The 23496-nt window shown below is 62.9% G+C and overlaps 6 pseudogenes; all 6 read left to right on the plus strand.

The window, feature by feature from the left end:
• The first annotated feature begins 747 nt into the window (after positions 1 to 747).
• Positions 748 to 866, plus strand: LOC142868484 (uncharacterized; annotated as a pseudogene).
• Positions 867 to 4711: 3845 nt separating this feature from the next.
• On the plus strand, positions 4712 to 4830 carry LOC142868519 (uncharacterized; annotated as a pseudogene).
• Positions 4831 to 8675: 3845 nt separating this feature from the next.
• On the plus strand, positions 8676 to 8794 carry LOC142868521 (uncharacterized; annotated as a pseudogene).
• Positions 8795 to 12623: 3829 nt separating this feature from the next.
• LOC142868485 (uncharacterized) lies at positions 12624 to 12742 on the plus strand (annotated as a pseudogene).
• Positions 12743 to 16581: 3839 nt separating this feature from the next.
• LOC142868486 (uncharacterized) lies at positions 16582 to 16700 on the plus strand (annotated as a pseudogene).
• Positions 16701 to 20542: 3842 nt separating this feature from the next.
• Positions 20543 to 20661, plus strand: LOC142868488 (uncharacterized; annotated as a pseudogene).
• The last annotated feature ends 2835 nt before the right edge of the window (positions 20662 to 23496 follow it).

Genomic DNA, 23496 nt, shown 5'->3' on the forward strand with positions numbered 1-23496 from the left:
GTTGGGGTCCAATGCAGCCCCGGCCAGGCCCAGGCCCCTTGGACTGGGCCACAGGAGGACACAGAGGAGGGTCCCGGCCCCCACGGTAGGTAGAGGTGCGGGCAGTTCTCCAAGGGCTTGGGTGTTTTCCAGAGGGAGGAGATGGAGGGGACTGATTTCTTCAGCGCCCCACAAACCACGCCACCCCACCCCACCCATGGGACACATCCCGAGAGAGAGAGACGCCCCATACACTGGCTCCCCTCCCCCGTGCGCTGTGCCCCAGCCCTGGCCCGGGGGAATAGGCGGCCGCCAGGCCACAGGGTGGGGGGCGCAGCTGAAAGGGGTTGTGGGGGAGGGCCGCCCCTGGCTGGGGTCAAAGGGCGAGCGCCCCGCCCCTCCCGCCCGTGCGCAGTCAGCGGCCCCGGCGCGCTGGGGGTGGGGGGCGGGGAGGTGAAGGAGGCCAGGCAAGGAGAGGAGGGGGGCTTGAAGGTCTCCACCTTGGCGGGTCCAGCCGTGGAGGCGCATCTTGTGTGAGTGTGAGTGAGTGAGTGAGTGCGTGTGAGTGTGTGTGTATACAGAGACAGCCCCCAACCCCGGCCCGCCGCTCCCTGCCCGCCCCGCCTGTCACCTTCGTCCCTCGGAGCCCGCGGGACCCGGCCGGCGAACTCAACAGGCCCGACCCGGCGCGGGGCCTGGGGCGGGAGGAGGCGGCGGGGAAGCGCGGAGAGGCTCGGCTTCTTGAGCGGGGCAGGGGCGCCCTCCGCCGTCCACGGCCACACCACCCCGAACGCGCCCGATCCCGTCTGGTCTCGGAAGCTAAGCAGGGTCGGGCCTGGTTAGAACTTGGATGGGAGACCGCCCGGGAATACCGGGTGCCGTAGGCTTCTTCTTTTTTTTTTTGCCTCTGGTTCTGTCGCGTTTCTGGGAGTGCGGGGGCGGCCCGGGGTGGGGGGACCCCCACCCTCGGCGCCCGCCGCGGTGCCTGGCGCCCCAGCCCGCACCGTGGGGCCTCCTCTTGTCCCGAGCCGTGACACCGCCGCCACGCGGCAGCATGCCTGGCTTCTGGACAGTCAGGTCTCAGACCAAAGGTCTGCTCTGTGGGAGCCGACACGCTGGAGGAAACCTTGAGAGTCTGAGAGGGGAGGGAGTTCCAGAAGAAGGCCAGGATGTCATTTTGAGGGAGTATGTGACCAGAACTCCTCCCGTTGCTTTTGGGGTTCTATGGGCTACACGTAGGAATCTTTGGTGGTGGCACCTGATGTTCGGGGATCCGGAGTCACACCCAGACCTGCTCCACAGGCCTCCTTTTACTTTTCTCTTCGGATTCATTTTTTTTTTTTTTTTTGAGACAGAGTCTCGGTTTGTTGCCCAGGCTAGAGTGAGTGCCGTGGCGTCAGCCTAGCTCACAGCAACTTCAAACTCCTGGGCTCGAGTGATCCTTCTGCCTCAGCCTCCCGGGTAGCTGGGACTGCAGGCATGCGCCACCATGCCCCGCTAATTTTTTATATATATATCAGTTGGCCAATTAATTTCTTTCTATTTATAGTAGAGACGGGGTCTCGCTCTTGCTCAGGCTGGTTTTGAACTCCTGACCTTGAGCAATCCGCCCGCCTCGGCCTCCCAAGAGCTAGGATTACAGGCGTGAGCCACAGCGCCCGGCCGGATTCATTATTTTTAAAAAGTGTCTCTTATCTCTATTATTGCATTTTCTTTTCTCTCTCTTTTCAAGCAGATGATGGGAGTCCAAGTGTTAAGGTGACATGTGTTGCCCGTGCCCCCCTCCCCCCCCGTGTTCTTATTCATTTACCTCTCATGTTGTTCCAGCATATTGTGGGGGCACCAATGTTAAGGTCGGGTGCGTTGCCCTCTCCCAGCCTCCCCCCTCGGGTCAGAGCTTCAAGTGCGCCCATCCCCCAGTCGGTGCGTACCCACCCCATTCCTAATGGATGTGTATGCCCATCCCCTCCCCCCACCCGCCCGACACCCACCCGAAGAAGGTGATTCCTCTGTGTCCACTTAGGTGTCCATCGGTTCGTACCCATTTGCTGGTGAGCGCGAGCACGTGGTGCTCGTGTGTCCATTCTTGGGATACTTGGCTTACTGGAACGGGTTCCAGCTCTGGCCAGGAGAACCACGAGAGGTGCCCCCTCACCGCTGCTCCTCATAGCCGAATAGCACTCCGTGGTGTCCACGGGCCACATTTTACTTACCCACTCGTGGGTCGATGGGCACTCGGGTGGCTTCCAGGTCTTTGCGATTGTGACTTGTGCCCTGACACTAACCCTAACCCTTACCCAGCCCGTCTCCTCCACGGCCCCTGCCTGACTGACTCCTTCCCGCCCGGCCTGTCACCTGTCACCGTCCTCTGCCCCTGCCTGACACGCTCCTCCCCGCCCGGGCCGTCACCGTCCTCGGCCCCTGCCTGACGGGGCTCCTCCGTCGCCTGGGCCTTCCAAGGGCTTGGTGTGGACGCTGGTTCCAGGACGCCCTCCCAGGAACCCGGTAGCAGGGCGGCCGCAGCGTCTCGCGCAACCCAACCGTCCGCCGGCTGGCCGCCGTCGCTAAGTGGCCTGCGGGGGACGTGCTCCCGCTGTGCCGTGGGGGCCCAGCCTGGTGTCTTCTCTGAGGCCCCGCGGCTGCCGCTCCCCGCAAGGGGATAGCCGCGGAGGTGGGGACCGCCTCCTCATGGGGACGTACACCCAGCTCTCCACGTCGGATTCCGGGGCTCTCTGTCCTGCCAGAAGGCCCAGCTGGCCTGCGGGTCCTTAGAGTGGCAAAAACATCCGAAAACTGAGATTGAGGGTCCGGTGGGTGTCTGCACTTTTGTGCTGGGCTCCCCAGGGAGGCCCGGGGGCTGGCTGGACAACGCGGTCTGCTGGGCTGGGGGGGGGGTTTGGAGGAGCAACTGATGCCCTTTGCACTTTGGGTAGCAAGTGTCTGAGGTGTCTCTGGGCCCTGTGCCATGTGGGGGCGGGGGCGGGGGCGGGGTGGGAGGAGGAGGAGGAGGAGGAGGAGGAGGAGGAGGAGGAGGAGGAGGAGGTGGGAAGGGCCGTGGCCTGCAGTCGTGTTCCCCGGGGTGGCACAGCATGTGGCTTCTTCCACAGGCTGCTTGGCCTGGGCTCCCTGCACCTGGGCCTTTGGAGGACTGGCCCTGTGCTTGCCAACACTTCCTGCAGGGACCCAGAGCTGGGAGGTTGCATCTCTCAGCCCTGGGTCGGGCAGAGCCCCAGCGGGCCAGGCCCACAACCTCTCTCAGCAGGGGTCCCCCAGAAGGCTCCTTTGGGACCAGGATTCTCTTGCGGGTGACTCTTTAAGGTCTGGCCCCTGGATGGAGGGGCACCAGGAGTAGAGGAGCAGGAAGGGGAAGGGGGTGGCCATGCGAGGGGACACTTTCAGGCCAAGTCCCAGCTTCAGTCTGATCCTCCTGGGAACGCCGGGGTGGACATCACACCTCCTGGTTGCCCCGCTCTGAGACCAGGAGCCGGGCTTCGCATTCCCACAGCAGCCAGTCGTGGGCTGAGGACACCTGGGGCGTTGGGAACTCCCTGGCTTCTCCTTGGTTTAACATCTGGAGCTGCTTGTGAATTGTGCCGCCACACACACCCGAGTGCAGGTGTCTTCTGCACAGACTGCGGGCCTCGCTCTTCTGAATGCCGCTAGCTCGCGACCCACCCACGGGTGAACCTGGTCAGGGTACTTTCTCTCAGGGGCAGACTCTGATCCGGGCGGGCTACCGGTGTCTCTGTTTGCTCCTTTCTTTCTTCCACTTCGGGAAAGGCTTCCTTACTGGGTGTGGAAATCTCCTATGCCTTTCCTCGCCTATTCTGTCAGCTCTAAAATTCTCTTTCGGTTGCCACCCTCACAGATGGATTAGGAAACTCTTTGCGGTGCACTCATTAGTGAAATGACCTCAATGACGCTGGAATCCAATATCTAATCGCCGATTTTTGGCGAGTCCACACGCCAGGGTGGTTGGGGTCCAATGCAGCCCCGGCCAGGCCCAGGCCCCTTGGACTGGGCCACAGGAGGACACAGAGGAGGGTCCCGGCCCCCACGGTAGGTAGAGGTGCGGGCAGTTCTCCAAGGGCTTGGGTGTTTTCCAGAGGGAGGAGATGGAGGGGACTGATTTCTTCAGCGCCCCACAAACCACGCCACCCCACCCCACCCATGGGACACATCCCGAGAGAGAGAGACGCCCCATACACTGGCTCCCCTCCCCCGTGCGCTGTGCCCCAGCCCTGGCCCGGGGGAATAGGCGGCCGCCAGGCCACAGGGTGGGGGGCGCAGCTGAAAGGGGTTGTGGGGGAGGGCCGCCCCTGGCTGGGGTCAAAGGGCGAGCGCCCCGCCCCTCCCGCCCGTGCGCAGTCAGCGGCCCCGGCGCGCTGGGGGTGGGGGGCGGGGAGGTGAAGGAGGCCAGGCAAGGAGAGGAGGGGGGCTTGAAGGTCTCCACCTTGGCGGGTCCAGCCGTGGAGGCGCATCTTGTGTGAGTGTGAGTGTGAGTGAGTGAGTGAGTGTGAGTGTGAGTGTGTGTGTATACAGAGACAGCCCCCAACCCCGGCCCGCCGCTCCCTGCCCGCCCCGCCTGTCACCCCCGTCCCTCGGAGCCCGCGGGACCCGGCCGGCGAACTCAACAGGCCCGACCCGGCGCGGGGCCTGGGGCGGGGGGAGGAGGCGGCGGGGAAGCGCGGAGAGGCTCGGCTTCTTGAGCGGGGCAGGGGCGCCCTCCGCCGTCCACGGCCACACCACCCCGAACGCGCCCGATCCCGTCTGGTCTCGGAAGCTAAGCAGGCTCGGGCCTGGTTAGAACTTGGATGGGAGACCGCCCGGGAATACCGGGTGCCGTAGGCTTCTTCTTTTTTTTTTTGCCTCTGGTTCTGTCGCGTTTCTGGGAGTGCGGGGGCGGCCCGGGGTGGGGGGACCCCCACCCTCGGCGCCCGCCGCGGTGCCTGGCGCCCCAGCCCGCACCGTGGGGCCTCCTCTTGTCCCGAGCCGTGACACCGCCGCCACGCGGCAGCATGCCTGGCTTCTGGACTGTCAGGTCTCAGACCAAAGGTCTGCTCTGTGGGAGCCGACACGCTGGAGGAAACCTTGAGAGTCTGAGAGGGGAGGGAGTTCCAGAAGAAGGCCAGGATGTCATTTTGAGGGAGTATGTGACCAGAACTCCTCCCGTTGCTTTTGGGGTTCTATGGGCTACACGTAGGAATCTTTGGTGGTGGCACCTGATGTTCGGGGATCCGGAGTCACACCCAGACCTGCTCCACAGGCCTCCTTTTACTTTTCTCTTCGGATTCATTTTTTTTTTTTTTTTTGAGACAGAGTCTCGGTTTGTTGCCCAGGCTAGAGTGAGTGCCGTGGCGTCAGCCTAGCTCACAGCAACTTCAAACTCCTGGGCTCGAGTGATCCTTCTGCCTCAGCCTCCCGGGTAGCTGGGACTGCAGGCATGCGCCACCATGCCCCGCTAATTTTTTATATATATATCAGTTGGCCAATTAATTTCTTTCTATTTATAGTAGAGACGGGGTCTCGCTCTTGCTCAGGCTGGTTTTGAACTCCTGACCTTGAGCAATCCGCCCGCCTCGGCCTCCCAAGAGCTAGGATTACAGGCGTGAGCCACAGCGCCCGGCCGGATTCATTATTTTTAAAAAGTGTCTCTTATCTCTATTATTGCATTTTCTTTTCTCTCTCTTTTCAAGCAGATGATGGGAGTCCAAGTGTTAAGGTGACATGTGTTGCCCGTGCCCCCCTCCCCCCCCCCGTGTTCTTATTCATTTACCTCTCATGTTGTTCCAGCATATTGTGGGGGCACCAATGTTAAGGTCGGGTGCGTTGCCCTCTCCCAGCCTCCCCCCTCGGGTCAGAGCTTCAAGTGCGCCCATCCCCCAGTCGGTGCGTACCCACCCCATTCCTAATGGATGTGTATGCCCATCCCCTCCCCCCACCCGCCCGACACCCACCCGAAGAAGGTGATTCCTCTGTGTCCACTTAGGTGTCCATCGGTTCGTACCCATTTGCTGGTGAGCGCGAGCACGTGGTGCTCGTGTGTCCATTCTTGGGATACTTGGCTTACTGGAACGGGTTCCAGCTCTGGCCAGGAGAACCACGAGAGGTGCCCCCTCACCGCTGCTCCTCATAGCCGAATAGCACTCCGTGGTGTCCACGGGCCACATTTTACTTACCCACTCGTGGGTCGATGGGCACTCGGGTGGCTTCCAGGTCTTTGCGATTGTGACTTGTGCCCTGACACTAACCCTAACCCTTACCCAGCCCGTCTCCTCCACGGCCCCTGCCTGACTGACTCCTTCCCGCCCGGCCTGTCACCTGTCACCGTCCTCTGCCCCTGCCTGACACGCTCCTCCCCGCCCGGGCCGTCACCGTCCTCGGCCCCTGCCTGACGGGGCTCCTCCGTCGCCTGGGCCTTCCAAGGGCTTGGTGTGGACGCTGCTTCCAGGACGCCCTCCCAGGAACCCGGTAGCAGGGCGGCCGCAGCGTCTCGCGCAACCCAACCGTCCGCCGGCTGGCCGCCGTCGCTAAGTGGCCTGCGGGGGACGTGCTCCCGCTGTGCCGTGGGGGCCCAGCCTGGTGTCTTCTCTGAGGCCCCGCGGCTGCCGCTCCCCGCAAGGGGATAGCCGCGGAGGTGGGGACCGCCTCCTCATGGGGACGTACACCCAGCTCTCCACGTCGGATTCCGGGGCTCTCTGTCCTGCCAGAAGGCCCAGCTGGCCTGCGGGTCCTTAGAGTGGCAAAAACATCCGAAAACTGAGATTGAGGGTCCGGTGGGTGTCTGCACTTTTGTGCTGGGCTCCCCAGGGAGGCCCGGGGGCTGGCTGGACAACGCGGTCTGCTGGGCTGGGGGGGGGGGTTTGGAGGAGCAACTGATGCCCTTTGCACTTTGGGTAGCAAGTGTCTGAGGTGTCTCTGGGCCCTGTGCCATGTGGGGGCGGGGGCGGGGGCGGGGTGGGAGGAGGAGGAGGAGGAGGAGGAGGAGGAGGAGGAGGAGGAGGAGGAGGTGGGAAGGGCCGTGGCCTGCAGTCGTGTTCCCCGGGGTGGCACAGCATGTGGCTTCTTCCACAGGCTGCTTGGCCTGGGCTCCCTGCACCTGGGCCTTTGGAGGACTGGCCCTGTGCTTGCCAACACTTCCTGCAGGGACCCAGAGCTGGGAGGTTGCATCTCTCAGCCCTGGGTCGGGCAGAGCCCCAGCGGGCCAGGCCCACAACCTCTCTCAGCAGGGGTCCCCCAGAAGGCTCCTTTGGGACCAGGATTCTCTTGCGGGTGACTCTTTAAGGTCTGGCCCCTGGATGGAGGGGCACCAGGAGTAGAGGAGCAGGAAGGGGAAGGGGGTGGCCATGCGAGGGGACACTTTCAGGCCAAGTCCCAGCTTCAGTCTGATCCTCCTGGGAACGCCGGGGTGGACATCACACCTCCTGGTTGCCCCGCTCTGAGACCAGGAGCCGGGCTTCGCATTCCCACAGCAGCCAGTCGTGGGCTGAGGACACCTGGGGCGTTGGGAACTCCCTGGCTTCTCCTTGGTTTAACATCTGGAGCTGCTTGTGAATTGTGCCGCCACACACACCCGAGTGCAGGTGTCTTCTGCACAGACTGCGGGCCTCGCTCTTCTGAATGCCGCTAGCTCGCGACCCACCCACGGGTGAACCTGGTCAGGGTACTTTCTCTCAGGGGCAGACTCTGATCCGGGCGGGCTACCGGTGTCTCTGTTTGCTCCTTTCTTTCTTCCACTTCGGGAAAGGCTTCCTTACTGGGTGTGGAAATCTCCTATGCCTTTCCTCGCCTATTCTGTCAGCTCTAAAATTCTCTTTCGGTTGCCACCCTCACAGATGGATTAGGAAACTCTTTGCGGTGCACTCATTAGTGAAATGACCTCAATGACGCTGGAATCCAATATCTAATCGCCGATTTTTGGCGAGTCCACACGCCAGGGTGGTTGGGGTCCAATGCAGCCCCGGCCAGGCCCAGGCCCCTTGGACTGGGCCACAGGAGGACACAGAGGAGGGTCCCGGCCCCCACGGTAGGTAGAGGTGCGGGCAGTTCTCCAAGGGCTTGGGTGTTTTCCAGAGGGAGGAGATGGAGGGGACTGATTTCTTCAGCGCCCCACAAACCACGCCACCCCACCCCACCCATGGGACACATCCCGAGAGAGAGAGACGCCCCATACACTGGCTCCCCTCCCCCGTGCGCTGTGCCCCAGCCCTGGCCCGGGGGAATAGGCGGCCGCCAGGCCACAGGGTGGGGGGCGCAGCTGAAAGGGGTTGTGGGGGAGGGCCGCCCCTGGCTGGGGTCAAAGGGCGAGCGCCCCGCCCCTCCCGCCCGTGCGCAGTCAGCGGCCCCGGCGCGCTGGGGGTGGGGGGCGGGGAGGTGAAGGAGGCCAGGCAAGGAGAGGAGGGGGGCTTGAAGGTCTCCACCTTGGCGGGTCCAGCCGTGGAGGCGCATCTTGTGTGAGTGTGAGTGTGAGTGAGTGAGTGAGTGTGAGTGTGAGTGTGTGTGTATACAGAGACAGCCCCCAACCCCGGCCCGCCGCTCCCTGCCCGCCCCGCCTGTCACCCTCGTCCCTCGGAGCCCGCGGGACCCGGCCGGCGAACTCAACAGGCCCGACCCGGCGCGGGGCCTGGGGCGGGAGGAGGCGGCGGGGAAGCGCGGAGAGGCTCGGCTTCTTGAGCGGGGCAGGGGCGCCCTCCGCCGTCCACGGCCACACCACCCCGAACGCGCCCGATCCCGTCTGGTCTCGGAAGCTAAGCAGGCTCGGGCCTGGTTAGAACTTGGATGGGAGACCGCCCGGGAATACCGGGTGCCGTAGGCTTCTTCTTTTTTTTTTTGCCTCTGGTTCTGTCGCGTTTCTGGGAGTGCGGGGGCGGCCCGGGGTGGGGGGACCCCCACCCTCGGCGCCCGCCGCGGTGCCTGGCGCCCCAGCCCGCACCGTGGGGCCTCCTCTTGTCCCGAGCCGTGACACCGCCGCCACGCGGCAGCATGCCTGGCTTCTGGACTGTCAGGTCTCAGACCAAAGGTCTGCTCTGTGGGAGCCGACACGCTGGAGGAAACCTTGAGAGTCTGAGAGGGGAGGGAGTTCCAGAAGAAGGCCAGGATGTCATTTTGAGGGAGTATGTGACCAGAACTCCTCCCGTTGCTTTTGGGGTTCTATGGGCTACACGTAGGAATCTTTGGTGGTGGCACCTGATGTTCGGGGATCCGGAGTCACACCCAGACCTGCTCCACAGGCCTCCTTTTACTTTTCTCTTCGGATTCATTTTTTTTTTTTTTTTTGAGACAGAGTCTCGGTTTGTTGCCCAGGCTAGAGTGAGTGCCGTGGCGTCAGCCTAGCTCACAGCAACTTCAAACTCCTGGGCTCGAGTGATCCTTCTGCCTCAGCCTCCCGGGTAGCTGGGACTGCAGGCATGCGCCACCATGTCCCGCTAATTTTTTATATATATATCAGTTGGCCAATTAATTTCTTTCTATTTATAGTAGAGACGGGGTCTCGCTCTTGCTCAGGCTGGTTTTGAACTCCTGACCTTGAGCAATCCGCCCGCCTCGGCCTCCCAAGAGCTAGGATTACAGGCGTGAGCCACAGCGCCCGGCCGGATTCATTATTTTTAAAAAGTGTCTCTTATCTCTATTATTGCATTTTCTTTTCTCTCTCTTTTCAAGCAGATGATGGGAGTCCAAGTGTTAAGGTGACATGTGTTGCCCGTGCCCCCCTCCCCCCCCCCGTGTTCTTATTCATTTACCTCTCATGTTGTTCCAGCATATTGTGGGGGCACCAATGTTAAGGTCGGGTGCGTTGCCCTCTCCCAGCCTCCCCCCTCGGGTCAGAGCTTCAAGTGCGCCCATCCCCCAGTCGGTGCGTACCCACCCCATTCCTAATGGATGTGTATGCCCATCCCCTCCCCCCACCCGCCCGACACCCACCCGAAGAAGGTGATTCCTCTGTGTCCACTTAGGTGTCCATCGGTTCGTACCCATTTGCTGGTGAGCGCGAGCACGTGGTGCTCGTGTGTCCATTCTTGGGATACTTGGCTTACTGGAACGGGTTCCAGCTCTGGCCAGGAGAACCACGAGAGGTGCCCCCTCACCGCTGCTCCTCATAGCCGAATAGCACTCCGTGGTGTCCACGGGCCACATTTTACTTACCCACTCGTGGGTCGATGGGCACTCGGGTGGCTTCCAGGTCTTTGCGATTGTGACTTGTGCCCTGACACTAACCCTAACCCTTACCCAGCCCGTCTCCTCCACGGCCCCTGCCTGACTGACTCCTTCCCGCCCGGCCTGTCACCTGTCACCGTCCTCTGCCCCTGCCTGACACGCTCCTCCCCGCCCGGGCCGTCACCGTCCTCGGCCCCTGCCTGACGGGGCTCCTCCGTCGCCTGGGCCTTCCAAGGGCTTGGTGTGGACGCTGCTTCCAGGACGCCCTCCCAGGAACCCGGTAGCAGGGCGGCCGCAGCGTCTCGCGCAACCCAACCGTCCGCCGGCTGGCCGCCGTCGCTAAGTGGCCTGCGGGGGACGTGCTCCCGCTGTGCCGTGGGGGCCCAGCCTGGTGTCTTCTCTGAGGCCCCGCGGCTGCCGCTCCCCGCAAGGGGATAGCCGCGGAGGTGGGGACCGCCTCCTCATGGGGACGTACACCCAGCTCTCCACGTCGGATTCCGGGGCTCTCTGTCCTGCCAGAAGGCCCAGCTGGCCTGCGGGTCCTTAGAGTGGCAAAAACATCCGAAAACTGAGATTGAGGGTCCGGTGGGTGTCTGCACTTTTGTGCTGGGCTCCCCAGGGAGGCCCGGGGGCTGGCTGGACAACGCGGTCTGCTGGGCTGGGGGGGGGTTTGGAGGAGCAACTGATGCCCTTTGCACTTTGGGTAGCAAGTGTCTGAGGTGTCTCTGGGCCCTGTGCCATGTGGGGGCGGGGGCGGGGGCGGGGTGGGAGGAGGAGGAGGAGGAGGAGGAGGAGGAGGAGGAGGAGGAGGTGGGAAGGGCCGTGGCCTGCAGTCGTGTTCCCCGGGGTGGCACAGCATGTGGCTTCTTCCACAGGCTGCTTGGCCTGGGCTCCCTGCACCTGGGCCTTTGGAGGACTGGCCCTGTGCTTGCCAACACTTCCTGCAGGGACCCAGAGCTGGGAGGTTGCATCTCTCAGCCCTGGGTCGGGCAGAGCCCCAGCGGGCCAGGCCCACAACCTCTCTCAGCAGGGGTCCCCCAGAAGGCTCCTTTGGGACCAGGATTCTCTTGCGGGTGACTCTTTAAGGTCTGGCCCCTGGATGGAGGGGCACCAGGAGTAGAGGAGCAGGAAGGGGAAGGGGGTGGCCATGCGAGGGGACACTTTCAGGCCAAGTCCCAGCTTCAGTCTGATCCTCCTGGGAACGCCGGGGTGGACATCACACCTCCTGGTTGCCCCGCTCTGAGACCAGGAGCCGGGCTTCGCATTCCCACAGCAGCCAGTCGTGGGCTGAGGACACCTGGGGCGTTGGGAACTCCCTGGCTTCTCCTTGGTTTAACATCTGGAGCTGCTTGTGAATTGTGCCGCCACACACACCCGAGTGCAGGTGTCTTCTGCACAGACTGCGGGCCTCGCTCTTCTGAATGCCGCTAGCTCGCGACCCACCCACGGGTGAACCTGGTCAGGGTACTTTCTCTCAGGGGCAGACTCTGATCCGGGCGGGCTACCGGTGTCTCTGTTTGCTCCTTTCTTTCTTCCACTTCGGGAAAGGCTTCCTTACTGGGTGTGGAAATCTCCTATGCCTTTCCTCGCCTATTCTGTCAGCTCTAAAATTCTCTTTCGGTTGCCACCCTCACAGATGGATTAGGAAACTCTTTGCGGTGCACTCATTAGTGAAATGACCTCAATGACGCTGGAATCCAATATCTAATCGCCGATTTTTGGCGAGTCCACACGCCAGGGTGGTTGGGGTCCAATGCAGCCCCGGCCAGGCCCAGGCCCCTTGGACTGGGCCACAGGAGGACACAGAGGAGGGTCCCGGCCCCCACGGTAGGTAGAGGTGCGGGCAGTTCTCCAAGGGCTTGGGTGTTTTCCAGAGGGAGGAGATGGAGGGGACTGATTTCTTCAGCGCCCCACAAACCACGCCACCCCACCCCACCCATGGGACACATCCCGAGAGAGAGAGACGCCCCATACACTGGCTCCCCTCCCCCGTGCGCTGTGCCCCAGCCCTGGCCCGGGGGAATAGGCGGCCGCCAGGCCACAGGGTGGGGGGCGCAGCTGAAAGGGGTTGTGGGGGAGGGCCGCCCCTGGCTGGGGTCAAAGGGCGAGCGCCCCGCCCCTCCCGCCCGTGCGCAGTCAGCGGCCCCGGCGCGCTGGGGGTGGGGGGCGGGGAGGTGAAGGAGGCCAGGCAAGGAGAGGAGGGGGGCTTGAAGGTCTCCACCTTGGCGGGTCCAGCCGTGGAGGCGCATCTTGTGTGAGTGTGAGTGAGTGAGTGAGTGCGTGTGAGTGTGTGTGTATACAGAGACAGCCCCCAACCCCGGCCCGCCGCTCCCTGCCCGCCCCGCCTGTCACCTTCGTCCCTCGGAGCCCGCGGGACCCGGCCGGCGAACTCAACAGGCCCGACCCGGCGCGGGGCCTGGGGCGGGAGGAGGCGGCGGGGAAGCGCGGAGAGGCTCGGCTTCTTGAGCGGGGCAGGGGCGCCCTCCGCCGTCCACGGCCACACCACCCCGAACGCGCCCGATCCCGTCTGGTCTCGGAAGCTAAGCAGGGTCGGGCCTGGTTAGAACTTGGATGGGAGACCGCCCGGGAATACCGGGTGCCGTAGGCTTCTTCTTTTTTTTTTTGCCTCTGGTTCTGTCGCGTTTCTGGGAGTGCGGGGGCGGCCCGGGGTGGGGGGACCCCCACCCTCGGCGCCCGCCGCGGTGCCTGGCGCCCCAGCCCGCACCGTGGGGCCTCCTCTTGTCCCGAGCCGTGACACCGCCGCCACGCGGCAGCATGCCTGGCTTCTGGACAGTCAGGTCTCAGACCAAAGGTCTGCTCTGTGGGAGCCGACACGCTGGAGGAAACCTTGAGAGTCTGAGAGGGGAGGGAGTTCCAGAAGAAGGCCAGGATGTCATTTTGAGGGAGTATGTGACCAGAACTCCTCCCGTTGCTTTTGGGGTTCTATGGGCTACACGTAGGAATCTTTGGTGGTGGCACCTGATGTTCGGGGATCCGGAGTCACACCCAGACCTGCTCCACAGGCCTCCTTTTACTTTTCTCTTCGGATTCATTTTTTTTTTTTTTTTTGAGACAGAGTCTCGGTTTGTTGCCCAGGCTAGAGTGAGTGCCGTGGCGTCAGCCTAGCTCACAGCAACTTCAAACTCCTGGGCTCGAGTGATCCTTCTGCCTCAGCCTCCCGGGTAGCTGGGACTGCAGGCATGCGCCACCATGCCCCGCTAATTTTTTATATATATATCAGTTGGCCAATTAATTTCTTTCTATTTATAGTAGAGACGGGGTCTCGCTCTTGCTCAGGCTGGTTTTGAACTCCTGACCTTGAGCAATCCGCCCGCCTCGGCCTCCCAAGAGCTAGGATTACAGGCGTGAGCCACAGCGCCCGGCCGGATTCATTATTTTTAAAAAGTGTCTCTTATCTCTATTATTGCATTTTCTTTTCTCTCTCTTTTCAAGCAGATGATGGGAGTCCAAGTGTTAAGGTGACATGTGTTGCCCGTGCCCCCCTCCCCCCCCCCGTGTTCTTATTCATTTACCTCTCATGTTGTTCCAGCATATTGTGGGGGCACCAATGTTAAGGTCGGGTGCGTTGCCCTCTCCCAGCCTCCCCCCTCGGGTCAGAGCTTCAAGTGCGCCCATCCCCCAGTCGGTGCGTACCCACCCCATTCCTAATGGATGTGTATGCCCATCCCCTCCCCCCACCCGCCCGACACCCACCCGAAGAAGGTGATTCCTCTGTGTCCACTTAGGTGTCCATCGGTTCGTACCCATTTGCTGGTGAGCGCGAGCACGTGGTGCTCGTGTGTCCATTCTTGGGATACTTGGCTTACTGGAACGGGTTCCAGCTCTGGCCAGGAGAACCACGAGAGGTGCCCCCTCACCGCTGCTCCTCATAGCCGAATAGCACTCCGTGGTGTCCACGGGCCACATTTTACTTACCCACTCGTGGGTCGATGGGCACTCGGGTGGCTTCCAGGTCTTTGCGATTGTGACTTGTGCCCTGACACTAACCCTAACCCTTACCCAGCCCGTCTCCTCCACGGCCCCTGCCTGACTGACTCCTTCCCGCCCGGCCTGTCACCTGTCACCGTCCTCTGCCCCTGCCTGACACGCTCCTCCCCGCCCGGGCCGTCACCGTCCTCGGCCCCTGCCTGACGGGGCTCCTCCGTCGCCTGGGCCTTCCAAGGGCTTGGTGTGGACGCTGCTTCCAGGACGCCCTCCCAGGAACCCGGTAGCAGGGCGGCCGCAGCGTCTCGCGCAACCCAACCGTCCGCCGGCTGGCCGCCGTCGCTAAGTGGCCTGCGGGGGACGTGCTCCCGCTGTGCCGTGGGGGCCCAGCCTGGTGTCTTCTCTGAGGCCCCGCGGCTGCCGCTCCCCGCAAGGGGATAGCCGCGGAGGTGGGGACCGCCTCCTCATGGGGACGTACACCCAGCTCTCCACGTCGGATTCCGGGGCTCTCTGTCCTGCCAGAAGGCCCAGCTGGCCTGCGGGTCCTTAGAGTGGCAAAAACATCCGAAAACTGAGATTGAGGGTCCGGTGGGTGTCTGCACTTTTGTGCTGGGCTCCCCAGGGAGGCCCGGGGGCTGGCTGGACAACGCGGTCTGCTGGGCTGGGGGGGGGGTTTGGAGGAGCAACTGATGCCCTTTGCACTTTGGGTAGCAAGTGTCTGAGGTGTCTCTGGGCCCTGTGCCATGTGGGGGCGGGGGCGGGGGCGGGGTGGGAGGAGGAGGAGGAGGAGGAGGAGGAGGAGGAGGAGGAGGAGGAGGAGGAGGTGGGAAGGGCCGTGGCCTGCAGTCGTGTTCCCCGGGGTGGCACAGCATGTGGCTTCTTCCACAGGCTGCTTGGCCTGGGCTCCCTGCACCTGGGCCTTTGGAGGACTGGCCCTGTGCTTGCCAACACTTCCTGCAGGGACCCAGAGCTGGGAGGTTGCATCTCTCAGCCCTGGGTCGGGCAGAGCCCCAGCGGGCCAGGCCCACAACCTCTCTCAGCAGGGGTCCCCCAGAAGGCTCCTTTGGGACCAGGATTCTCTTGCGGGTGACTCTTTAAGGTCTGGCCCCTGGATGGAGGGGCACCAGGAGTAGAGGAGCAGGAAGGGGAAGGGGGTGGCCATGCGAGGGGACACTTTCAGGCCAAGTCCCAGCTTCAGTCTGATCCTCCTGGGAACGCCGGGGTGGACATCACACCTCCTGGTTGCCCCGCTCTGAGACCAGGAGCCGGGCTTCGCATTCCCACAGCAGCCAGTCGTGGGCTGAGGACACCTGGGGCGTTGGGAACTCCCTGGCTTCTCCTTGGTTTAACATCTGGAGCTGCTTGTGAATTGTGCCGCCACACACACCCGAGTGCAGGTGTCTTCTGCACAGACTGCGGGCCTCGCTCTTCTGAATGCCGCTAGCTCGCGACCCACCCACGGGTGAACCTGGTCAGGGTACTTTCTCTCAGGGGCAGACTCTGATCCGGGCGGGCTACCGGTGTCTCTGTTTGCTCCTTTCTTTCTTCCACTTCGGGAAAGGCTTCCTTACTGGGTGTGGAAATCTCCTATGCCTTTCCTCGCCTATTCTGTCAGCTCTAAAATTCTCTTTCGGTTGCCACCCTCACAGATGGATTAGGAAACTCTTTGCGGTGCACTCATTAGTGAAATGACCTCAATGACGCTGGAATCCAATATCTAATCGCCGATTTTTGGCGAGTCCACACGCCAGGGTGGTTGGGGTCCAATGCAGCCCCGGCCAGGCCCAGGCCCCTTGGACTGGGCCACAGGAGGACACAGAGGAGGGTCCCGGCCCCCACGGTAGGTAGAGGTGCGGGCAGTTCTCCAAGGGCTTGGGTGTTTTCCAGAGGGAGGAGATGGAGGGGACTGATTTCTTCAGCGCCCCACAAACCACGCCACCCCACCCCACCCATGGGACACATCCCGAGAGAGAGAGACGCCCCATACACTGGCTCCCCTCCCCCGTGCGCTGTGCCCCAGCCCTGGCCCGGGGGAATAGGCGGCCGCCAGGCCACAGGGTGGGGGGCGCAGCTGAAAGGGGTTGTGGGGGAGGGCCGCCCCTGGCTGGGGTCAAAGGGCGAGCGCCCCGCCCCTCCCGCCCGTGCGCAGTCAGCGGCCCCGGCGCGCTGGGGGTGGGGGGCGGGGAGGTGAAGGAGGCCAGGCAAGGAGAGGAGGGGGGCTTGAAGGTCTCCACCTTGGCGGGTCCAGCCGTGGAGGCGCATCTTGTGTGAGTGTGAGTGAGTGAGTGAGTGCGTGTGAGTGTGTGTGTATACAGAGACAGCCCCCAACCCCGGCCCGCCGCTCCCTGCCCGCCCCGCCTGTCACCTTCGTCCCTCGGAGCCCGCGGGACCCGGCCGGCGAACTCAACAGGCCCGACCCGGCGCGGGGCCTGGGGCGGGAGGAGGCGGCGGGGAAGCGCGGAGAGGCTCGGCTTCTTGAGCGGGGCAGGGGCGCCCTCCGCCGTCCACGGCCACACCACCCCGAACGCGCCCGATCCCGTCTGGTCTCGGAAGCTAAGCAGGGTCGGGCCTGGTTAGAACTTGGATGGGAGACCGCCCGGGAATACCGGGTGCCGTAGGCTTCTTCTTTTTTTTTTTGCCTCTGGTTCTGTCGCGTTTCTGGGAGTGCGGGGGCGGCCCGGGGTGGGGGGACCCCCACCCTCGGCGCCCGCCGCGGTGCCTGGCGCCCCAGCCCGCACCGTGGGGCCTCCTCTTGTCCCGAGCCGTGACACCGCCGCCACGCGGCAGCATGCCTGGCTTCTGGACAGTCAGGTCTCAGACCAAAGGTCTGCTCTGTGGGAGCCGACACGCTGGAGGAAACCTTGAGAGTCTGAGAGGGGAGGGAGTTCCAGAAGAAGGCCAGGATGTCATTTTGAGGGAGTATGTGACCAGAACTCCTCCCGTTGCTTTTGGGGTTCTATGGGCTACACGTAGGAATCTTTGGTGGTGGCACCTGATGTTCGGGGATCCGGAGTCACACCCAGACCTGCTCCACAGGCCTCCTTTTACTTTTCTCTTCGGATTCATTTTTTTTTTTTTTTTTGAGACAGAGTCTCGGTTTGTTGCCCAGGCTAGAGTGAGTGCCGTGGCGTCAGCCTAGCTCACAGCAACTTCAAACTCCTGGGCTCGAGTGATCCTTCTGCCTCAGCCTCCCGGGTAGCTGGGACTGCAGGCATGCGCCACCATGCCCCGCTAATTTTTTATATATATATCAGTTGGCCAATTAATTTCTTTCTATTTATAGTAGAGACGGGGTCTCGCTCTTGCTCAGGCTGGTTTTGAACTCCTGACCTTGAGCAATCCGCCCGCCTCGGCCTCCCAAGAGCTAGGATTACAGGCGTGAGCCACAGCGCCCGGCCGGATTCATTATTTTTAAAAAGTGTCTCTTATCTCTATTATTGCATTTTCTTTTCTCTCTCTTTTCAAGCAGATGATGGGAGTCCAAGTGTTAAGGTGACATGTGTTGCCCGTGCCCCCCTCCCCCCCCCCGTGTTCTTATTCATTTACCTCTCATGTTGTTCCAGCATATTGTGGGGGCACCAATGTTAAGGTCGGGTGCGTTGCCCTCTCCCAGCCTCCCCCCTCGGGTCAGAGCTTCAAGTGCGCCCATCCCCCAGTCGGTGCGTACCCACCCCATTCCTAATGGATGTGTATGCCCATCCCCTCCCCCCACCCGCCCGACACCCACCCGAAGAAGGTGATTCCTCTGTGTCCACTTAGGTGTCCATCGGTTCGTACCCATTTGCTGGTGAGCGCGAGCACGTGGTGCTCGTGTGTCCATTCTTGGGATACTTGGCTTACTGGAACGGGTTCCAGCTCTGGCCAGGAGAACCACGAGAGGTGCCCCCTCACCGCTGCTCCTCATAGCCGAATAGCACTCCGTGGTGTCCACGGGCCACATTTTACTTACCCACTCGTGGGTCGATGGGCACTCGGGTGGCTTCCAGGTCTTTGCGATTGTGACTTGTGCCCTGACACTAACCCTAACCCTTACCCAGCCCGTCTCCTCCACGGCCCCTGCCTGACTGACTCCTTCCCGCCCGGCCTGTCACCTGTCACCGTCCTCTGCCCCTGCCTGACACGCTCCTCCCCGCCCGGGCCGTCACCGTCCTCGGCCCCTGCCTGACGGGGCTCCTCCGTCGCCTGGGCCTTCCAAGGGCTTGGTGTGGACGCTGCTTCCAGGACGCCCTCCCAGGAACCCGGTAGCAGGGCGGCCGCAGCGTCTCGCGCAACCCAACCGTCCGCCGGCTGGCCGCCGTCGCTAAGTGGCCTGCGGGGGACGTGCTCCCGCTGTGCCGTGGGGGCCCAGCCTGGTGTCTTCTCTGAGGCCCCGCGGCTGCCGCTCCCCGCAAGGGGATAGCCGCGGAGGTGGGGACCGCCTCCTCATGGGGACGTACACCCAGCTCTCCACGTCGGATTCCGGGGCTCTCTGTCCTGCCAGAAGGCCCAGCTGGCCTGCGGGTCCTTAGAGTGGCAAAAACATCCGAAAACTGAGATTGAGGGTCCGGTGGGTGTCTGCACTTTTGTGCTGGGCTCCCCAGGGAGGCCCGGGGGCTGGCTGGACAACGCGGTCTGCTGGGCTGGGGGGGGGGTTTGGAGGAGCAACTGATGCCCTTTGCACTTTGGGTAGCAAGTGTCTGAGGTGTCTCTGGGCCCTGTGCCATGTGGGGGCGGGGGCGGGGGCGGGGTGGGAGGAGGAGGAGGAGGAGGAGGAGGAGGAGGAGGAGGAGGAGGAGGAGGAGGAGGTGGGAAGGGCCGTGGCCTGCAGTCGTGTTCCCCGGGGTGGCACAGCATGTGGCTTCTTCCACAGGCTGCTTGGCCTGGGCTCCCTGCACCTGGGCCTTTGGAGGACTGGCCCTGTGCTTGCCAACACTTCCTGCAGGGACCCAGAGCTGGGAGGTTGCATCTCTCAGCCCTGGGTCGGGCAGAGCCCCAGCGGGCCAGGCCCACAACCTCTCTCAGCAGGGGTCCCCCAGAAGGCTCCTTTGGGACCAGGATTCTCTTGCGGGTGACTCTTTAAGGTCTGGCCCCTGGATGGAGGGGCACCAGGAGTAGAGGAGCAGGAAGGGGAAGGGGGTGGCCATGCGAGGGGACACTTTCAGGCCAAGTCCCAGCTTCAGTCTGATCCTCCTGGGAACGCCGGGGTGGACATCACACCTCCTGGTTGCCCCGCTCTGAGACCAGGAGCCGGGCTTCGCATTCCCACAGCAGCCAGTCGTGGGCTGAGGACACCTGGGGCGTTGGGAACTCCCTGGCTTCTCCTTGGTTTAACATCTGGAGCTGCTTGTGAATTGTGCCGCCACACACACCCGAGTGCAGGTGTCTTCTGCACAGACTGCGGGCCTCGCTCTTCTGAATGCCGCTAGCTCGCGACCCACCCACGGGTGAACCTGGTCAGGGTACTTTCTCTCAGGGGCAGACTCTGATCCGGGCGGGCTACCGGTGTCTCTGTTTGCTCCTTTCTTTCTTCCACTTCGGGAAAGGCTTCCTTACTGGGTGTGGAAATCTCCTATGCCTTTCCTCGCCTATTCTGTCAGCTCTAAAATTCTCTTTCGGTTGCCACCCTCACAGATGGATTAGGAAACTCTTTGCGGTGCACTCATTAGTGAAATGACCTCAATGACGCTGGAATCCAATATCTAATCGCCGATTTTTGGCGAGTCCACACGCCAGGGTGGTTGGGGTCCAATGCAGCCCCGGCCAGGCCCAGGCCCCTTGGACTGGGCCACAGGAGGACACAGAGGAGGGTCCCGGCCCCCACGGTAGGTAGAGGTGCGGGCAGTTCTCCAAGGGCTTGGGTGTTTTCCAGAGGGAGGAGATGGAGGGGACTGATTTCTTCAGCGCCCCACAAACCACGCCACCCCACCCCACCCATGGGACACATCCCGAGAGAGAGAGACGCCCCATACACTGGCTCCCCTCCCCCGTGCGCTGTGCCCCAGCCCTGGCCCGGGGGAATAGGCGGCCGCCAGGCCACAGGGTGGGGGGCGCAGCTGAAAGGGGTTGTGGGGGAGGGCCGCCCCTGGCTGGGGTCAAAGGGCGAGCGCCCCGCCCCTCCCGCCCGTGCGCAGTCAGCGGCCCCGGCGCGCTGGGGGTGGGGGGCGGGGAGGTGAAGGAGGCCAGGCAAGGAGAGGAGGGGGGCTTGAAGGTCTCCACCTTGGCGGGTCCAGCCGTGGAGGCGCATCTTGTGTGAGTGTGAGTGAGTGAGTGAGTGCGTGTGAGTGTGTGTGTATACAGAGACAGCCCCCAACCCCGGCCCGCCGCTCCCTGCCCGCCCCGCCTGTCACCTTCGTCCCTCGGAGCCCGCGGGACCCGGCCGGCGAACTCAACAGGCCCGACCCGGCGCGGGGCCTGGGGCGGGAGGAGGCGGCGGGGAAGCGCGGAGAGGCTCGGCTTCTTGAGCGGGGCAGGGGCGCCCTCCGCCGTCCACGGCCACACCACCCCGAACGCGCCCGATCCCGTCTGGTCTCGGAAGCTAAGCAGGGTCGGGCCTGGTTAGAACTTGGATGGGAGACCGCCCGGGAATACCGGGTGCCGTAGGCTTCTTCTTTTTTTTTTTGCCTCTGGTTCTGTCGCGTTTCTGGGAGTGCGGGGGCGGCCCGGGGTGGGGGGACCCCCACCCTCGGCGCCCGCCGCGGTGCCTGGCGCCCCAGCCCGCACCGTGGGGCCTCCTCTTGTCCCGAGCCGTGACACCGCCGCCACGCGGCAGCATGCCTGGCTTCTGGACAGTCAGGTCTCAGACCAAAGGTCTGCTCTGTGGGAGCCGACACGCTGGAGGAAACCTTGAGAGTCTGAGAGGGGAGGGAGTTCCAGAAGAAGGCCAGGATGTCATTTTGAGGGAGTATGTGACCAGAACTCCTCCCGTTGCTTTTGGGGTTCTATGGGCTACACGTAGGAATCTTTGGTGGTGGCACCTGATGTTCGGGGATCCGGAGTCACACCCAGACCTGCTCCACAGGCCTCCTTTTACTTTTCTCTTCGGATTCATTTTTTTTTTTTTTTTTGAGACAGAGTCTCGGTTTGTTGCCCAGGCTAGAGTGAGTGCCGTGGCGTCAGCCTAGCTCACAGCAACTTCAAACTCCTGGGCTCGAGTGATCCTTCTGCCTCAGCCTCCCGGGTAGCTGGGACTGCAGGCATGCGCCACCATGCCCCGCTAATTTTTTATATATATATCAGTTGGCCAATTAATTTCTTTCTATTTATAGTAGAGACGGGGTCTCGCTCTTGCTCAGGCTGGTTTTGAACTCCTGACCTTGAGCAATCCGCCCGCCTCGGCCTCCCAAGAGCTAGGATTACAGGCGTGAGCCACAGCGCCCGGCCGGATTCATTATTTTTAAAAAGTGTCTCTTATCTCTATTATTGCATTTTCTTTTCTCTCTCTTTTCAAGCAGATGATGGGAGTCCAAGTGTTAAGGTGACATGTGTTGCCCGTGCCCCCCTCCCCCCCCGTGTTCTTATTCATTTACCTCTCATGTTGTTCCAGCATATTGTGGGGGCACCAATGTTAAGGTCGGGTGCGTTGCCCTCTCCCAGCCTCCCCCCTCGGGTCAGAGCTTCAAGTGCGCCCATCCCCCAGTCGGTGCGTACCCACCCCATTCCTAATGGATGTGTATGCCCATCCCCTCCCCCCACCCGCCCGACACCCACCCGAAGAAGGTGATTCCTCTGTGTCCACTTAGGTGTCCATCGGTTCGTACCCATTTGCTGGTGAGCGCGAGCACGTGGTGCTCGTGTGTCCATTCTTGGGATACTTGGCTTACTGGAACGGGTTCCAGCTCTGGCCAGGAGAACCACGAGAGGTGCCCCCTCACCGCTGCTCCTCATAGCCGAATAGCACTCCGTGGTGTCCACGGGCCACATTTTACTTACCCACTCGTGGGTCGATGGGCACTCGGGTGGCTTCCAGGTCTTTGCGATTGTGACTTGTGCCCTGACACTAACCCTAACCCTTACCCAGCCCGTCTCCTCCACGGCCCCTGCCTGACTGACTCCTTCCCGCCCGGCCTGTCACCTGTCACCGTCCTCTGCCCCTGCCTGACACGCTCCTCCCCGCCCGGGCCGTCACCGTCCTCGGCCCCTGCCTGACGGGGCTCCTCCGTCGCCTGGGCCTTCCAAGGGCTTGGTGTGGACGCTGCTTCCAGGACGCCCTCCCAGGAACCCGGTAGCAGGGCGGCCGCAGCGTCTCGCGCAACCCAACCGTCCGCCGGCTGGCCGCCGTCGCTAAGTGGCCTGCGGGGGACGTGCTCCCGCTGTGCCGTGGGGGCCCAGCCTGGTGTCTTCTCTGAGGCCCCGCGGCTGCCGCTCCCCGCAAGGGGATAGCCGCGGAGGTGGGGACCGCCTCCTCATGGGGACGTACACCCAGCTCTCCACGTCGGATTCCGGGGCTCTCTGTCCTGCCAGAAGGCCCAGCTGGCCTGCGGGTCCTTAGAGTGGCAAAAACATCCGAAAACTGAGATTGAGGGTCCGGTGGGTGTCTGCACTTTTGTGCTGGGCTCCCCAGGGAGGCCCGGGGGCTGGCTGGACAACGCGGTCTGCTGGGCTGGGGGGGGGTTTGGAGGAGCAACTGATGCCCTTTGCACTTTGGGTAGCAAGTGTCTGAGGTGTCTCTGGGCCCTGTGCCATGTGGGGGCGGGGGCGGGGGCGGGGTGGGAGGAGGAGGAGGAGGAGGAGGAGGAGGAGGAGGAGGAGGAGGAGGAGGTGGGAAGGGCCGTGGCCTGCAGTCGTGTTCCCCGGGGTGGCACAGCATGTGGCTTCTTCCACAGGCTGCTTGGCCTGGGCTCCCTGCACCTGGGCCTTTGGAGGACTGGCCCTGTGCTTGCCAACACTTCCTGCAGGGACCCAGAGCTGGGAGGTTGCATCTCTCAGCCCTGGGTCGGGCAGAGCCCCAGCGGGCCAGGCCCACAACCTCTCTCAGCAGGGGTCCCCCAGAAGGCTCCTTTGGGACCAGGATTCTCTTGCGGGTGACTCTTTAAGGTCTGGCCCCTGGATGGAGGGGCACCAGGAGTAGAGGAGCAGGAAGGGGAAGGGGGTGGCCATGCGAGGGGACACTTTCAGGCCAAGTCCCAGCTTCAGTCTGATCCTCCTGGGAACGCCGGGGTGGACATCACACCTCCTGGTTGCCCCGCTCTGAGACCAGGAGCCGGGCTTCGCATTCCCACAGCAGCCAGTCGTGGGCTGAGGACACCTGGGGCGTTGGGAACTCCCTGGCTTCTCCTTGGTTTAACATCTGGAGCTGCTTGTGAATTGTGCCGCCACACACACCCGAGTGCAGGTGTCTTCTGCACAGACTGCGGGCCTCGCTCTTCTGAATGCCGCTAGCTCGCGACCCACCCACGGGTGAACCTGGTCAGGGTACTTTCTCTCAGGGGCAGACTCTGA

The sequence above is a fragment of the Microcebus murinus genome, unplaced genomic scaffold (assembly GCF_040939455.1).
Source record: "Microcebus murinus isolate Inina unplaced genomic scaffold, M.murinus_Inina_mat1.0 scaf032_hap2_Mmur4.0, whole genome shotgun sequence".
NCBI classification, from domain to species: Eukaryota; Metazoa; Chordata; class Mammalia; order Primates; family Cheirogaleidae; genus Microcebus; species Microcebus murinus.